This window comes from Pelecanus crispus, chromosome Z, assembly GCF_030463565.1.
Source record: "Pelecanus crispus isolate bPelCri1 chromosome Z, bPelCri1.pri, whole genome shotgun sequence".
Classification (NCBI taxonomy): Eukaryota; Metazoa; Chordata; class Aves; order Pelecaniformes; family Pelecanidae; genus Pelecanus; species Pelecanus crispus.
The window spans coordinates 1000977-1019650 of record NC_134676.1 but is presented as its reverse complement, the minus strand read 5'-3'; the positions used below and the strand labels follow the sequence as shown (position 1 = coordinate 1019650).

General features: G+C 46.2%; 1 protein-coding gene across 1 annotated transcript in view; it reads left to right on the top strand.

Annotated features, from left to right (window-relative positions):
• The window catches only part of WDR7 (WD repeat domain 7), a 143961-nt gene that overhangs the window by 113696 nt on the left and 11591 nt on the right, over window positions 1–18674 (top strand). The gene's annotated exons all lie outside the window — the stretch shown is intronic.

The following is an 18674-nucleotide window of genomic DNA, read 5'->3' as shown; positions in this document are numbered from 1 at the left end:
ATCTTTAGTCCTTACAAAATATGCGTTATAGAGGAGGTAGCGTAGATGTCTTTCTGCTAGATCTGCAGTGTCACTCAGTACTTTGCTGGCAGAACCGCATGCTTAGGTGTACATGGCTGGTTCATTGTCTGTTCTGAAATTCTGGGGTTTATTTTCCAAACATAATAGCTGACAACCTTGTTCCAGTATTTTTTGTTTAGACAGCTGTCCTATGGAAGCTAAGATGGCCAGATTTATTTTATAAATAGCTATATAATGCAGGCAAATAGGAAATGTGGACCGCTCTATCTTGTTTTAGCTTAAGCCTTTTGGATCATGATTTATTAATTTAACTATAAAATGGGTCCACAAGACCTGCTGTATATTGATATATCCCATGTCACTGAGCATTTTTGCTGTCCTGCAGTCCTAGCCAAGATGACCACCGTGCTGCAAAGCTGCGCGTATCCCTCTTTCCAGATACGTTTCCTTGATTGTCCGTGCGACGTGCCTGTGCACGTTGCGTGACTTTTTCCCCCCTATTCAGCAGCCAGCGTGGCGAAGCAGCTGAACATCTCGCGCTGGCCGTCAGGACACACTGACCACCACCCTCAGCGCGCGTCTTGGGGAGCGCGAGGTCCCGATGGGTGTGGGAGGTCCCGGCATCTCAGACTGCTAGCTAATTCCCGATGCTGTTGGAGAGGGAGAGGTGAGGAGCACAGCTGTGTAACTCCTTACAGCCACTTCTCGGAGCACGAGGAGAGTGGTGACAAACCCGCCCTTCCGTTTAGCAGCAGCATTTAACCAGTGCCCTCATCCTTGTGCTTTTAACTTTGTCCGATTCCTCCTTCAGCTGCCGCGCTGGCTCCAGGGTGAGCAGAGGCGGCTGTTGGTGTGCGGGGTGATTCTGGCATGTCTGGCTTCGCCGCCTGAGTTCCGGCTGGGTCTGTAACGCATCTCACGCAGCCTGGTGATCCGCAGCTCTGCAGAAGCCCAGAGTGCTGGTAGGCAGGACAGCAAAGCGTGCTTACAGCTGCGCCTGTGTCAGGGCTAAATCCTCCATGAAAATCATCCCTCTGGCTTGGTTTGCCCTTGGTTTGGCAGGCATGCTAAAATACCTTATTTTTCTCTTCTTCACTTCTTCCTTCGGCTCTTTTAAAACGGATTCTGTGTATTACCCAGCAGCTGTTTGAAGGGGATTGTGCAGAGCTGACGTTTGCCAGCCTTTGCTCCAAGGCGTGCTCCCCTCCATGTCAGCTGGCATCTGTTCTCTTGGGCTCCTGCAACGCCAGGTTTCTACCGGTAAATTGTCTGAATGATTCGCTCGGTTAATTTGTTGCGTTGGTGGATATTCACTACGCTTGCTTTCTTACTTTCTTAATAAGCTCCCACATAGACCATGGAAGGCGGAGATGGGGAGGACTGGAGGGACTTTCAGGATAATTAGGGCAGGGTCCTTTGCAGATTTTATTATTATTCATGAGATAGAAAAATTTGGTGAGTGCCAGATATATGATTATTAGGAGGCAACGCCATCTATTGGATACAGGTTTCTTATTCCAAATCTGATCTTTTAAGTTATTTCTCGCGGTTGCGGATTTCAGGCTGCTCAGAAGATGTGAAATAACTTCAGGATTGCGTAGGTGAAAGAGTTCTGAAATTGGAAAAAAGCTCAAATTTTCAATTTACTTTTTTACAAAAGTTAAAACCTTTGAAAACGTTTATCAAAATATTTTCATTGCCTTGGTATGATTAAATCGAGCATGATTTGGGACGCTGAGCTGGAGAGCACCCATGAGGATCTGCTGTGAGGCAGAGCGAGAGCTGGTGAGCGGTCGCCGGCGCTGGGACGGTGCGCTGGAGCCCGTGGCCAGCTCCCTCCCTCCGGCTCTCCGGGTGGCACCTCTTCACTTGCTGTACTAATTCCTGCTTCATTTCTGCCAAGAAAAAGGTTCGTCCAACACAGGCCATCGTCTAGCTTAAGCTCATTCTGTTTCTTTCCCTTTATAATGTTTCTTGAACAATGTTACCAGAAACACAGGAAAAAAAAAAATTGCTTAGTCATTCACTGTTGAAAAAAAAGGATGATTCTTTGAACCTTTTCCTGAAGCCATAAACGTAATTTTGCATTTAGTAAATATGTCAGTGTTTTGAAAGTAAAATTTTGACATACATATGAAAGTTTTCTTAGTTACCCCATCACAACTCGCACGTGTAAGCTGTTTTTAATCAGGCATCAGAATTACTTATTGGACGAGAGGAGTGGGAACTGCTTTCCTCGCCTCCCCCTCCCGTAATACTCCTCAGTAAGGATATGCCTTAGTCGAGATTCCCACTGAGAAGCGGAAGGGGCGAAGAGCAAGCCGTGGCTGCTGCAGTGGGGCCTCCTGGGGACGTGAAGGCTTGCTCTGCAGCAGGCATCCCGGCTTCGGAAGCTGAGCAGGCTCCCTCTGAAACAGCCGAGGGTTTCTCGACACCCCGTGGTGGAATACATGGGTTAAAATATTAAGGGTTGGAAATCTTTTTTTTTTGTTATTCCCCGCCAATATAGTTATGGTTATCTTAAGTCTTTGTACCAGCACTGACCTTCAGCTTAAACAAGCGGTTCTTCTCCTTGGTTTTTACCCTTCAGCCTTATTTGCAGGCATCCTTAATGCTCGCTTTCAGCCTTTGTTTTGAAAGGTGAAAAGAACAGAGGACTGTAAAAACTCCTTCCCTGAAAAATGTACTCTCCGTTTTTCTTAATCCTTCTTAGGCAAAATACTCATTTATGTTCTGGGCTGCACACAGACTGACTTCAGTGTTTATTCCAATCTCACTGCTGAGCATCCTCAGATCTTCTTTCCCTTCTCACTGTTTATGAAACCACACAAAAGCAGGACTTTGAAAGGCTTTTTATCTGAACATTATTTTGCCAGACGAAACTGCATGTCAAGGCTCACGTTTTTGACGCGTCCCTCTTGTGCCCGTGTGTGCTCCTGTAATGCAGAACCTCCTCTTCTCCCTCGAGATTTGTTACTCGCTCCTGGTGCATTTTTTGGTGGTTTCTTACCCCGTTACTGCGAAGGCTGTCCCTTAGCGTAGGGTGTGGGTCTCAGGTCATTGAGCCCCCACGGCCCAGGAACTCGCGTGGGGAAAATACATCTTTGAGTTTTTCTTTTCTTTCACACTGAAGCCACTGTCTAAACCACCGTCGCCTTCTGTGGTCCCAGGGAGTACCGGGGAGCAGCGGCTATGAAGAGCATTAGGGAATGAAGATCTCCGTCAGTTAAAGCGTTGCAGCTTAAACTCAAACCTTGGCTTACGCCAAGCGTGTTGCAGACAGCCAGCGCCCTTCTCCTCAGCCAAGGGCGAGCGGGTGCTGCCCTGGCCCCGCTGCAGCCGGGGTCGGCGTGCTGTGGCCGGTGGTACCGCCGGGATGTCACCCGGCTCCATGCATGGAGCTCCGTGTCAGCTCGCGGTCCCCCAGCTCGGTCCCGGTGTCTGTCTGGATCTGCTGCCTCTGCCCATCCCCTCCGAGCTTCGCAAACGCCTTTGGAGAGCAGCGCCGGGGGACCTGCTGGTAGCGTTTATGAAGCAGTGAGTTCAGTACATCGTCTGTGTGTGCATAAACCAGAGTTAGATATATTATCACTAAAAAAATGTTGTTCTTCACTTGGCTTTCTGAGAAACACGAACAGGAGGATTCTCCGAGCCGGCCCCAAGTTCCCCATGCTTACCTTTCCCGAAAACGGGGCGGTGCAGTTCTGTGCGCTTGATGTGCAGCAGAGGACCATGCTCCGCCCGCGCCTGACTGCAGTGGTGAGGCCGCTCAGGAGGGAGCCTGCGCTCGTGCAACGTGCTCCCATGCCTCTGAGCCAACGCTAAAGTAGGCGATCCCTCCTGGAGACGGAGAAGGGCTTTCTGCTTCCTTCTGCCTCCAACCCAACGTCTTTTTCTTCCTCCTGGGTCTGCGCAGCATCTCTGCTCCGGTGCTTCAAACTGGAAACCTGCTTGTAGGGGCAGCGTCCTTCGTTTCCGAGACGAAGGCGGCGAGCTCGGGCGAGCTGCGGTAGCTTGTGGGAGCCTTGTTTGCGGCGGGGTGTTCGAGACATCTTTCCTAGAGCTGCTGGGGTCCCTGCGCGCAGGTTTGGGCGGGCGGGCAGGAGGGCGGGCGGGCTCCGCGTGCCCATGGCAAGCCAGACCGGACCGCTGGCTCCGTGCCGAAGTGAGCCGGGCTCCTCCTCGTGCCGCGCGCTCCGCTCCCGCGCCCCGCGGGGCGATGATGCTGCGCGGGCGGGCGTCGGGGCGGCTGCGCCGAAGCCGCGTTGCTGCGGAGATGCCCGAAGAAAATATCAGAAATCCCCATAAAAGAACGAGATTTCTTTGCTTGCGGTTGCTTTTGATTTTGCGATGTTTGCATTGAATAATTCATGAAACTGTAATCTGGTAGCTTAGCACTGTGCATGCTAACGCAGTTACGGCGATGAAAATAAAGCTTACAATGTTAGTTTTTCGTATCACGCGGCCGTGCTAAAAAAAAATAAAAATCCCTTTCAAGTTCAGTTGATGGCAGGATCCGAGTGGTGTGGGGTTGTGTGTTACTGGACTCATGTCACTGATGTAACACGGGTTGTAGTTGGTAGACAAATTCGTGGTAATTAGCAGCAGTAGAGCAAACTGCTGGCCTAAATACGCGCTCTAAATGTGCTTACTTTATTTTTACACTTACAGGTGAAATAGGGTGCTAATGACAGGAATTTCATGATCTGCTTGAAGGAAAAAGGGCGGCATTTTAACTGAAATAATAGGAAACAAAAACATTTTGTATGGGTTTTTTCCTTCCAGCACATGTTTGTTTTGTTTTCAAGAAAAGCGGTCGTACGTACTGACTGAGAAATTACATCTAATGATTAACAGAATGATGGATGTCAAGTATCACCTTTTTTAACAAATAATAAATCAACATTTATATATGATAGTTTTTTTCCAGTTAAATTTACTATATTAGTATCACTTATTTAACAAGGTGTCAATTATTAATACTACCAGGAAAATGTTGCCTCAAAGCCAAAGTTATCTGCATTTCAGTATTTTGGTTTTGGTTTCCATTATTGCTGTTGTCCAGATATGTGTATTAACATGTGAATTCTACCTGATATTTTAAAAGGTAGATTATTAATTATAGTATTTTAAAACCTGAGAATGTTCTACATTTAATCCTTCTTTCAAGGAAATATCTTATTTGTTTCAGGGGTTTGGGATTTTAGTTTATTTTTAAAACATTAAATTGGAATAAAGATCGCAGCCCCTTTGTGTTATATCAGGAGTATTCCAAATACATATCCTTTTTTATCTAATTTTTTCCATAATTTAATACAGAGATTAGGTTCTCTCTCTCCCCCTTCCTCTTCTCTATTAAGTTATTTATTAAATATTTTCCAGGTGTTACTTGGTATTCCCAGCGCCCAGTGTTAGACACGAGCGAAGCTGGAATTCATGAGGTTTTTCGGGTGCTTCCCTGCGGTAGCAGCGCTGTGCTGCGGGGAGCGGAGCCGGGCAGTGTCCTTCCCATGGCGGTATTGATTTGCCCTTCAGCTGTTTGCAGCGCAGAGAGAACCCGGGGCCGTGCTGTTGATTATCTCCACAATGTCTCGGGGAACGGTATTGACCCACTGCCGCTCGCTGCCTGTGCCTCTTGATTTTTCACACCGTCTCCATGACACTCATAATAAAACATACTATCTTATTGCCGCGCGGCTCCGGAAGCCGCCCGCGCCGCCCGCAGAGCAACTGCTGCCTTTCTGGAGAGCGTGCCCTTCTGCGGGGGCACGGCGCTGGAGCCGCTCGGGGGTTGTCTTTGCGCCCCGTTTCGGGGGGCCCCTACCCCAGCCGCCTGCACGGCTGCAGGGGGCTCTCGGGAGCGGGGGCTCGTTCGCCTGTGCTTTGCTACTGCAAATCTCGGGGAGCGCTTACGTGAGGCTCTGTCAGCAAGGCTTTTGAAATGCTTGAATAATCAAAAGAATTCATGAGGTTTTTAAGGAAAGGAGAAAAAAAAAACAAAACAAAAAAACCCCAGCCAACCAAAAAAAAAACCCAACTGAAAAATCCTGTTATGAAAAGCGAGATGATATAAGATGTCAGATCACTCTTAAAATTTTCAGTGCTTTGATAGTAGGTTCCAAAATAATTATGATAAATAGAAATATCAAACAGTTTAGCTGCTTTGTTTTAGTTAATAAGTTACCAGCTTTTTTCAAATTCTTTACATTACAGTTTGCTATTAAATAACCGCATCTTAGAGGACATTATGGGGAGGACTCCTTTGCAATAGTTTTGTCTTTCATACTAATATTGGTTTACACTGTGCTTTAGATTATTACTGTGAACTGCCGCTGTGGTGGGGATTTCTTTGTTTTTTCCATAAATAGAACTGTTCCACAATAAGTAGTTTTCTGGCATTAGGAACTCTGTTCTGCAGTTTAAGTTAGAATTATTTAAGTTACTAGCTGAACTTTGTTACATTTTCATACAATATTTGCTGTTGAATCCATGTAGCGTTTTCCTTAGCTGGAGAAGTGGGTTTGTGACCAGAATATTTTGAAACCCTTCCAAAACACGGTATGCGGAGGCAGGCGATGGGAGGCGAAGGCTCTGTCGGAGGATCCCGGTGCGGCGGTGTGCGGAGCAGCCCTCCGGGAGATGCTGAGCCCCCTCCACACCTAGGGAGGACCCAAGTTCCCTGGAAGAGCAGATTTTCTATTTTTTTTAATAGCGCCTGGTGCCACATCCATCAGAGTGGCGTCAGGGGTCTCCAGAGCGGCATTTAGCAGTTCGGTGTGTATTCCTCACGGGTGATGTCTCTCTCAGGACAGCAAACTTGTAAATGGAGGGAGCTGATGACGGGCAGCTCCCGGGCGGAGGGAAGGAGCGCAAGCGCGATGGGATCTCTGCGACCGTCAGGTCTGACCTCCTGCGTGGGGCAGGGCGCTTAAATCCAGCCTCGCTGGGCAATGGGTACCTTCAGAAGAGCATCTCGTCTTGATCTGGAATTTTCCAGTAATGGAAAAATCTGCCAGAATCGTCATCGTTTGTTTCAGTAGCTAATGATTTTCATTATTAAAGCGGTATTTTGTCTCTAGTTTGACTTTGCTTTAGCTTCAACTTCTGACCAGTAGGTCCTACGTTACATTTAACTGTTAATTTGTGTAAGAAACTGTTAATTTATTTTCTGCATGTGAGTGCTCTGGACGCGGTCAAGGTCCCCCCATTGCACTTGATGAACCAAGGAGGCAAGTCCTCCAGGCTGGAGGGACGCCGGCGAGCCCGGCCAGCCCAGGATGCTCTCAAGGATTGTGCTCTTCGGGTTTTTCCTCCCCAACTCCAGACCCTCTCAGTGTTCTCCTCAACCTCTGTCAGCAGCAGCTTTTGCGTGGCTTTTAGGTGAAGGCAGGCCCTTTTGGGACTTCAAGAGAAATGCACCAATTCAGCAGTTTTTCTGTTTGCAGCTGCGTTCCAAACCACATCGATTAACCAATATTTAATCCGTCTAACAGCCAACCTGTTCGTTACGCATCCTTTTCATTCTCCCAGGAATGTATAAGACTGCACCAAACACCTTTCAGAAGTCTTGCCACGTGAGGCTTTTGACTTTTATCATCCAAACCGTACATTTCAGTAAGCTTGCTTGATACAACCTCTTTTCTATAAAACTGCATTGTTGACAATGTTTATATTATATTTATATTATATATAAATTATTATATATATTGTATTTATATTTAACCTTTTGTTAGCGCCAAGTTCATATGAAACGTGCCTTTCCTTGGGGGGTTTTGCGTCAGGTAAGTAGGCTTTTAATTATCCGGGTCTTTCTCTTTGCTCTTTAAGGTACAACTTTGGTGTTACTAACACCATGAGCTCTCTTCCTTCCCCTGGAACACCCTCTTTTTTCTAAGGATTGCTGGGAGTCCGTGTTAACGAGCTGCGAGCTCTTTGCCTGCTTCACGCAAAGCTCCTATGTTTGGCGGTGTTTATCAGTGCACATTTTACTCGAGCATCTTTTTTTGTTTGGAAAAGGAAATGATCCCATTGCAATTTATTCTTTTGTCTGAAGAAAAAGTTCAGTTTTAAGCCAGATGCTGAAAATACCTGGTAGTGGGTATAAATAGAATCATAGAACCATAGAATGGTCGGGGTTGGAAGGGACCTTTAGAGCCCACCCAGCCCAACCCCTGCAGCGACAGGGACAGCTTTAGCCAGAGCAGGGTGCTCACAGCCCCGTCCAACCTGGCCTGGGATGTTTCTGGGGATGGGGCATCTCCCACCTCTCTGGGCAACCTGTGCCGGTGCTTCACCACCTTCACCTCAGATTCATCAAGAATCTGCCCTCTTTTAGTTTAAAACCATTCCCGCTTGCCCTATTGCTACAGGTTTTACATCACTTTTCATGGCCTGACAAGCCTGAGGAGTTAATGCCCAAGAGGTAATTTTTTTTTCTTTTTTTTTTTTTTTTCCTTTCCCCCCCCCATACCGGGTCCAAGCGACGGGTTTTGAGCTGCGCTGCAGTTCTGTGCAGGTAGACAGGGTAGCTGCCTCCCTCGCAACTGAGGCGGACAAAAACTTCACACCACTGGGGAGCCCGAGAGCCTCCGCGAGCAGGAGGCACCTGCGGAGACTCCACCGGGACACGAGCTCTTGGAGAGCCTTCTCCTGCCCCGCGCGGGCTGCGGCCCCTTGGGCTGCGGTGTCCTGGGCGTGTGCATGGCCCCCGTGCTGGCTGAGCTCCCCCGCGGAGCAGCGGGGACGCGCTCGTGGAAGGCACTGAGCGCGGGCTGGTCCCGTCGGGCGTGTTGTGCTGGCCTGCAGGTTTAGGACTGATTTTTCAGCGATAATGCCGAAAGGTTACTGCCAGATCCCACAGAATTCCTTGAAGCTTTACGAAGGCTTTCCAGCTGTCTAATGCAAATGCCGGACAGTTTTTGCGGTACTTGCTCAGTGACCAGCAGTGAACTTCCACAGTTGTCTTGAATGCTGAGGAAGGTGGTCAGGGTGGTGGGGTTGGGTTGGGTGGGGTGGGGTGGGGTTGGGTGTCTGGTTTGGTTTGGTGAACATAAACACAGCCCTAGCTTTGTGCCTACCTGTAGCTTGTTTGTCTGGGGCCCTTTCTGTGCTCTACCCCAACACTGTTCCAGCCCAGTAAGTTAGAGATGGACATTCTCCTTGAAATTCCTGTTCTGCTTGTTCGTGTGCCTTTTGACAAATTTCCTCAAATTTCTATTTCTAGAGAAACTGATGGATAGCTAAAAGGGAGAATGTATGGCTGAATCACCTCTCCATTCTTCACAGGGAGGTTATATTCAGGTTGCAGATTACTCATGCTATGCTCAGAAATGAAAACCCGGTACAAAATGTTTACAACCTTATTCTGTGCCTTAATTCTATTTTGAAAAGTAATTATCATAAGAAAAGGGCTCAGTAAGAATAGCAACTTCAACAGAAAGGCTGCTATGCGATTAGCCTAATGCATGTATGTTTTTATGCTTCTTTTTCCCCTTTATCTGTGTGATCTCATCCTGCCTTTATTCTGGATAACAGAACGCTCCCTACGTTTGAATAGACAAATACTTGCTGGCAATTTTTCTCTCGCTCCTGTTCGTTGTTATGCACAGGTTGTCCTTTTTAGGCTGACCGTTCACTGGTGCAGCTTTAGGACCGAGCGTGGCTCTGTTCTTGAAAGACAAAGGTGTGGGTATAAAAATCCCCGAAGCAGGTTTGCGGGGGCTCTGTCCCCGCTGACTTGCTCGGTGCCGGAGGGATGTTTGATGGCGTGAAGGTGCTGTCCGCTTCAACCGGGCGATTCCAGCGGGCTTTCGAGCAGTCAGAGCCTTTAAGTGTATGCAGAGCTGCCTTTAACTGAGTCATAGTTAGCAGGTATTGCAGTTTATCAGCTGCACAAAAAACCGTTGAGGTTGCATCAAAAACTTCCATCCTCACAACCTGTCGACCACAATTTGATGATGATTATTGATTATTTCACAGCCTTTCACTCTCTCTGGCACTGCGGCCAGCCTTGATATACAGATAGGGCTGCAGTCCAGCTAAAATAAGACTCCATCTTGATAATGGACTGAGATGAGATACTGTTATTTGATAAAGATAATTGATGTTTCACAGTGAATTGGAAAACAGTTCTGAGTGCAGCAGATCTGTGGCTGCTCCATCTGCAAATGTGGCCTTTGTTTACAAAACACAGCAGAAGACGTGCCGCTAAACCTCCCGGCCGCCGTGCGCTGCGCTAAACGCATCGTTTCAGCATGGCTGGTGATTTTTAGCCAAAAATAAAACACACCGAGAAGCACGATTTGTGAGTTTGCAGTCATAATGAAGTTTCTGGAACGTGTATGTAGCTTAGCATGCTTCTGCTGAGACACCCTGGAGATCTTGTTTCTTCTGCTTGGGATGCGCTTGGTGATTTATTTCCAGTGAGCTGGTATCCTAAAATCCTCCTTTTTTTTTAAAAGTATTTATACATGGCGTTTGAATTAGGCAAAATGCTACTTGACAAAGTTGGAATTTGTTAAAGGGAGAATAAGGCCTGGTGTATGTCTGGATTTCTTCATTGTCCTGAAGTTTTAGCTCATTAATTTAAAATACAATGCATGCTTGCAGTCTCCCATCTACGCCTTTGTTGACTACACATGTGCAGCCCGGGGTTTTGAATTGATTAAGGTATCACTCACTGCAAGTTCTGTTCGCCCAAGTTCTTTTAGTCCTATTATAACCTTTGTAACCTCTAATTAAGCAATAGGAGATGGCAGGGAGTGGGGTTATCATGAGCTAATGACACCCCAAGTGTGCCGCGTGGCACAGGGTTCATCTGTGTGCTGCTAATCCTCCGGGGGAGTGATTATCTAATGATAAACGTGCCACATTGCAGCTCATTGATGCCGCCGCGGTGTGTTCCTGCCGCTGCCGGCGTGGCCGAATTACGCTGCCCATTCCCAACGTCTTTTTTTTCATTGATTTTACAAACTGACAGTTTTGAGGTTTTCTGAAGTGACTTACATACTGTGCAAAGTCATGACCCGGGAGATGCGCTTCTTTCTTTCTTTCCTTTTAAAGAAATATATTTATTAAGAATATGCAAACAAAAAAAATGCATAGTCATTTTTGCTAGGCTAGAAGCAGTCTCAGCAGGTTGAATGCAACTAACTGTTCTTGTGAAATTCAAAACAAATAATTAATATTTTGCATAAGATTGTAAATTATCATCAACATGCAATTGAAATTCCTTTCTTTAGAGGTCCATTAGTACAGAAAAAGAATGATACTCTGCTACTTTTTTTTCAAATTGAACACTGAATCAGTGTTGGACTGTAGAGATCTATTTCAGGTAACTAGATTTTAGGATACATGATTGTCATTGACTTTGGAATGATGGGAAAACATTGATGTCTGAAAGTTGCTTAGTAATATTTTGCTCATTGGAGACTCTAGCACTATTTTATAGCCAAAACAGATTTAGTGTCATTATTCATTAATTATAATCATGATAATCCATAAGCATTAACTTGCCGACATTCTTTGGGGGGGGGGGCTTTTCCTCGTTGCGCAGGTAAGCAGCTGGCATTTCATCTCACTTTGTAAGGTATCTGCCACAGACGGGTGCGTGAGCTCCGGCACGAGGCTTTCGAGCATCTCTTTCTCTCATTGACTGTATGTGAAGCCCAGAAGCTTGGGGTTGGTGTGATTATCTCTAAAGTCATGTCAGGTAAATTCTTGCTGGGTAAGAGAGTCCGGTCCAAAATCCCCCAATTAATCCGTACATACAAGCTGTCCAGTAACTTTTCCTTTAGAAATGCAAGCGTTTGGGTATATAATAAAAAACTGCCCTTACAGAGTCGCTAACCAAAGGCTTCAGTTAAAACCTGAAAACTAAAGCTGCCTGCTGCTGTTACATCTCCTGGGCCCCTTACCAGCGCAGGAGGTGAAGCATCTTCTGTTCTTCCCACCGAGAGGCTCAAACTGAACAGGCCCATGAATTTCGTGGGAAAATATCAGTCCACTTCCAGTACTGGTCTCATTTTTAGAGGATTTTTGACTATTGACTGCAGCCTGGGTATTTTGCATGCCTGTCTGTGTGTTCCTGTTGGAGCTGGCTCCAGTCTTGGAAGCGTGGAGAATTCCCTCCGAAAAGAGAAACGCTTCAGCATTGAGCTACAGATGATAGAGGGTTGCATATGTGGCTGTATATTTTGATCTGTAATTTACAAAAACTTCATCTCCTGTAAAGACACCTGCTGAAGCCAATGTCGTTGCTGTTACCGATAGGGTTGCGTCTACACCGCGGCGTTCCCAGGGTCTGGACACCAGCTGGGACCTGCATCACGTCCATGTTCCGTGCAAATAGAGAATGGCTTGGCAAAGTGCCCGCAGAGAAGAGCACACAGGATAGTCAAGAAAGCCGTAAAATATTCTATTTTCATTGTTTGTCTTGGTTTTCGTCATAGATGTTTAGAACTGCGTTTCATAGAGATACTTGTTGCTGATATTGAAGTGAGCCGTGCTTAGCGTAAACCTGCTGTACACCTGTAGTACCGGGTGCGTAAAGGGCTTGTCACGAAACCAAGTGGTTCGTTTAGCTGAGTAGTATCTCATTCTTTAGATGTTTTCCTCTGTAAGCATTCCCTTGCCCTGGTGCTTGCTCCCCGGGCGGGCGTCCGTGGGGATTGCGGCCGATGGAGGATGCGTGGCTGGGGCAGCCCCCAGCCCCCCCGCGGCATCGCCGCAGTGAGCATCGCTGCTCCGGCAACCTCAGAGTGCTTCCGCAGGATGCAGATACAAGCTTTTGTACGCAAAAACTCTGCCATTTTCACTGGAAGATTAAAGAGAAGCCTGAGTTTTGGTTCGGTTTATTTCAAAGCAAAAGATGCTTTTAAACACTGGCTAGAATCAATACTGTTTGGTCCGGGGTACTTTATTTAGCTCGCTGCAGAATTAAAATTGGAGCTTCAGCAGTCAAAGCCGTAATTGAATTGTGCATGGTATCATTTTATTTCAATACCTAGATGCCTTTGCAAATTTTTATTCTTATATAAGGCAGAAAATGATTTCATATTGTGTTTGGAATGAATAGTTGCTGATGTCGGATGGCTTGTTTTAGTTAAGTTTGATTACTGAATAAAAGACACTGTTCTCAAATACGGTATTTTAAAGGCAGACAAAGAAAGACAGCGATCCCGCAATCTCAACCTGTAAGTGCATTTACTGACACTGTCACACTGACAAGTTCAGACGAGGCAGGAAAACTTGTTAGCAGAAACACACATCCTCAAATTGCAGATAAAAGATAATTACTGAGTGTAACCTTTTAATTTTATAGGGCAAAATCCTTTTCTCGCTGGAGGCGGGGCGGGAAGGGAAGCCGCTAGGCTGCAGCGCGGATGCTGTCGTGCTGTCCTCCAGGCACGTAGCACATGTGCGAGCGCATTTAACGCAGCGTTCTTCTGCTCGAAAAATACCCCGTTGTGCCCTGCCTGTGGTACAGCCGCCGCGGTGGTGTGCAGGGGGTGGGGGTGCTTGCTGCTCGGTTTTGCGTAGAGTCTGACTCGCATAAGCAATAGCAAAGTTCACAAGGGAAAATCCATAGTAACGTAATACAAGGTAGTAATAAGTGCATCGCTGACAAGCGGGGCAGGAATTTGAGGGGACATGCTTCGGCTGCAGCAGGACTTAACCGTACTCGCATTTTCATCTCCTCATTGATACAGATGCAAGCCTCGCTCTTTAGTTCTTCCTACATTGTGTTTCCAGTGCGAGATGGCCTCGCAGCCGAAGGAAGGCATCGCAGAATCACAGAATCGTTTAGGTTGGAAAAGCCCTTTAAGACCATCCAGTCCAACCATTAACCTACACTACCAAGTCCACCACTAAACCAGTTAAGGGGAGAGGAATAATTAATTTCATGTTTCCTGGCTTGCTGGCTGGATTTTTTAATTTTTTAATGAAAGTGAAAGTAGGAATCGCCAAGGTTGGAAAGGTGCCATCCTGTGTGCGGCAGACCCATTTTCTCTATAGGCTGCAGTAGCTTTACCCTGATTTCCCAAACATGCCAATAATACAATTGAGGGATTTTATTCGTTTTCACAGTAACAAGAAATGGTCTTATCCTATCAACAGCAAATCCCAGCTACATTAGGGATGCAATAACAAAATAGCCACTTTTTTCAAGTTTCTCAAATGTCTTTTAAAACCAGTGTTTAATTATGCCCAGTTGGTTAGCTGGTGGTAATTTGGCAGTATATTTTGTGAGAGTAAACTGTGCTGATATGCTTCTCCACGGGAGGCTGGTGGGGACTTAGCCAAGGTGTGAATTTACAGCACGCTAACTCCTCTGCATGGATGCAACCCTCCACTTGGATGTTGTTGATCTGCACCAAATCTGCATCTGTGCATCACAGATAAATCTACTTTGCACGTATAAACGTGTGCATTAAGCTACAAGTAACAAATGCAAGCTGAGGGTCCTCACGTACAGCCCTAGCCAGTGCACTATAAATTCATACCGCAACTCTGCTCCAGCTTCCCAGCCTCAATAGGCTAAGTAATGAGGCCTCAGGAATCACTAAATTTGCTTTTTAGGTCATGCTCATCAGCAACGCTAGCTTGCTCAAAGACAGTTTTTTCTCTTTCTGTACTTTATTTGGTTGATTTGGAGACTGGGTTAAAGGAGCTTGCCTGTTCTTCCTGTGCGGGCATACGGCGTTTGCAGATAGAGGAACATCTTGCTGGAAGTGCGAAGGCAGGCGTAGATGCCAAGCGAGGACTGCGAGTCCAAGAACAGAAATCAAGACTGCTCTTGAATAATCAAAGTTAGTAAAAATTAAATAAAAAATTGATGCAACTACAGCTTTCTACTTAACTCTTATGCCTCAGCTGACAGCGTAATCCATTCCACTAAGGGCTTTTTTCTTTTTGAAGTGGTACAATTCAGTATGCAAAAGTCAAATAGACTGGAAAAAGATATTAAATTTACTGACCAGCCTTGGAGGCCACAAGCCCCCTGATGAGTTACAGATTTATTACAGCACTGAGTTAGTAGCAGCCCAAGGAGCAGTGACAGAAAAGTAGGTATGCAGATGTTACGCTGAGCTCTGTAAAGAAAACTGAGTTTCCATGTATCTAAAATTACGTCTAATTTAGCTGTTGCTTCCTATTCAGACACTACTTCCTACACAAAAAGTGGCCTCGCTCTTCTTTTTCTCCTCTGTAAAAAGCTCTTTTCTTCAGACACTGCTAAAGCAGTTTTCTGGAGCTGTCCAGAGAAGCGTCCAGCTGGGAAGGGGAATAAGGATTTTTTTATTTTTTTTTTTTTTTACATTGTTCTTATAGCTTTCATAGAAAATAGTTTCTCAGAAATACTATTTTTGTTAAAGAGAGAATCTCGAGATTACCCCATGCAGATTTGGCAGCGTTTAGCCAGATAGATTGTTGTCTGTCACCGCTGCGCATAAGAACTGTCGTCCTTTTTCCTACAGGACTATCACTTCCTGTAAAGAAAAGCTGAAACAAGACTGTATGCAAATACGTTTTACAAACAAAATTTCAGTCTAATGTTAACTCACAATTGATAACTTGAAAAGTCACATTTAATTTCTATTCCATATTTTAAGCATAAACAGGGCTCTGATACGCGCTGAATGGCGACGGTCACATCTGGGTTTCTCCCTGCAGGGTTGCCCATGGCCAACAAGCACGTGTTTAAACACAGCTCGCGCTCTGTAGCTGTACAGAACTGTTTAAAATCATGTTGCTAACACGTGTTTTTTTAACTGACCTATTTCTCCAATCTAGACGTGACCTTTGTGAATGCATTTTTGCTTTCGGGGGTGTGTTCCCTGTTAGGGAAAAGCACGGTCCTGAGCTCGGGCTTTGTGCCCGCTGGCTGTTTTCCTTCCCGCATCCGTAAGCGCAAGAGCTATAGGTGTCCGAGCACGGGGAAGGGCTGGAATCCCGGTGGAGCGGGGACTCGGTGAGACCTGCTGAATGCAAAGGAGAACTCTGCTGCCGGGGCTGCCTTCCTCCTGGAGGCACCTGCTTGTGATTCAGCCCAGCAGGGCTGCCAGCGGCTGCAGAGTGGCTTCCCAGCTGTGGATAGGGAGCGCCTTCGAAAATCTGCGATGAAACTAAAGCTTTTAATCCAGGTATCAAAGTACATTTTGGAGGGGATTGAAACAATTAACACCAAGCAAGGAAAATCTCTATGCCTAACGTACATATAGTTAATAACTCATAACAAAAAATTCACAAAAAATTGTGAACATACCACCTCTTATACTTTGTCAATTATTGAGTAATTATTGTCAATTATTGATTACTGATTGCTAATTTGTTTTAAGATTTTGTAGCTGTACAACGGCATATAACACTCCAGGTATTACTACTATTATCATGAACAAATTTTCCTAAAATTTAGAGCAGTTCTGTGAATTAAGCAGCCCTGATACTGTTCACAGGGTTTCTGAACACCCAGATGCATTTTAAACGCAAGGCCCAGAGCACTTCACCCTCTTCCTCTCCACCCATCCCAACCGTTGTTTAGTGATGTTTTAAGTGCAAAATACTGTGGGATCTGCATAATGTAAAAATATATGCTTGTTTCACAGCAGAAAAGTGACACTCCTGTTAGGTGGGGGACTTTTTTCACAGTAAACTGGGGTGTGATGACAAGGAGGACCGGTCGTTACGTGCTGCAGTTCTGCTGTTCCTATCTAGCACCGCTTGCGGGGACGAGAGCGTGGCACAGGGTCCTGCTGGAGATCACTGCATGTGCCTGTTTGCACGTGGGGCTCTAGCCAGTGTTCCCAGTTCCCAGGCAAGGTGCTTCTCGAAAGAAGCATAAATTATTAAAAAAAAAAAAAGTCAAAAAGCTGTTGTGTTTTTCAAATGCGATGACATTGCATCACTAAGTGTAGACCATTGTACACTGTCCTGGTTTGGGCTGGGATAGAGTTAATTTTCTTCCTAGCAGCAGGCACAGTGCTGTGGTTTGGATTTAGGATGAGAATAACGCTGATAACATGCTGATGGTTTAGTTGTTGCTCAGTCCTGCTTATGCCAGGCAAGGGCTTTTCAGCTTCCCCTGCTCTGCCAGGGGCACAAGGAGCTGGGAGGGGGCACAGCCAGGAGAGTTGATCCCAACTGCCCCAAGGGCCATTCCATACCATACGGCGTCATGGGCAGTATGGAAACTGGGGGGGTTGGCCGGGGAGCAGCGATCGCTGCTGGGAACTGGCTGGGCATCGGTCGGCGGGTGGGGAGCAATTGCATTGGGCATCACTTGCTTTGGATATTATTATTATCATTATTATATTGTTACTATTATCATTACTATTTTACTTTATTTCAATTATTAAACTGTTCTTATCTCACCCCAGGAGTGTTTCTCACTCTCACTCCTCCGATTCTCTCCCCCATCCCATCGGGGCAGGGGCAGTGAGCGATGGCTGCGTGGTGCTGAGCTGCTGGCTGGGGCTGAACCCCGACATACACAAACTACTTGTAAGAAAGACTTAGACTTGTAATCAAAGGTTCTCAAAAAATTTTAAAGTTGAGGACTGCGATTTCCAAGTTTCCACTTGTTTTGATAATCTTGATGCTGATGCTTTTGACCCTTGGCAGAGGATGCGAGTGGTAACTGTGGACAGAGCGAGCAGCATCGGGGCGTTCTGCAGCAGGTGACCGTTTGCCCAGGAACTGCTAAAGATCTGCAGGTACAGAGGGTGCCCATTTAGAAAATCAGAGCAAGGAGCGGTGAGAGTCAGAAGGCTGGCTTCAAAAATGACAGCAGAGCTGCTTTCCCAGAGTCCGCAGGGCAGAAGACGCTTCTAGAAGGATAATTAAGTCCCCAAACCCCACCGTCCTGGCGGGAAGCACTGATCTCGTTAGCTTCTCCTCCTCCGTTGGAGTTGCGGAACGCTTTGCTTTTAGAGTCTCGGATCACTTGGGAATTATGGATTTGTGTGTTTTGCAAGTGCATTGAAGGCTCTGAAGTCAAAGGTTAAAAATGCTCTGGTGCTCCCCGTATGAGTGTGACATTGTTCTAACTAATTTTCTTTATAACTTGGGAGAGTAAAGCTGCAGCTGAAAGGGAAGAGCTGCATCTTAACAGAACCGTGAGCACGAGTGCTTCTCGCTGTGCCAAAAATCCCGTAGCGCTCTCAGTTCCATCGATACTGACACAGCCTAGAATGAATTTTAGCCAAAGGGTACCTCAGCAAAATGCGCTTTGACTGGAAAGAGTGGGAAGCTTACGGGAACGTTGTGCCTGGCTGCAGATCTCGTGACGGTTGCTTGAATAGGGAAGGAGAAAAATTGGGATTGCTGCGACCACACCTAGCTCATCACCGGAGACATCTTAGAGGTTTGAAATGCTTCGTGCTCCAGCCGCTACGTACTCCAATTATCAACTATCAAATAGAAGGCAGCGTACGTAGGCAGGTGAAGAGCAGAATTTTGATGGGTTTCACTGATATTAAGCAGTACATCCCTAACAGCAGGTAGCTGCATGGGAAGGGGGGATGCTCCGTGTATTCCCATCTCCTGTTAACTCACTGTAGGGCAGCATTTAATTCTTAGCCTAATTAGAATTTTTAATAGCTTTTTCTTTCAGTAGGGAGTGCTTTTTACTGCAAATTAGGAGGTTTTGACAAAAC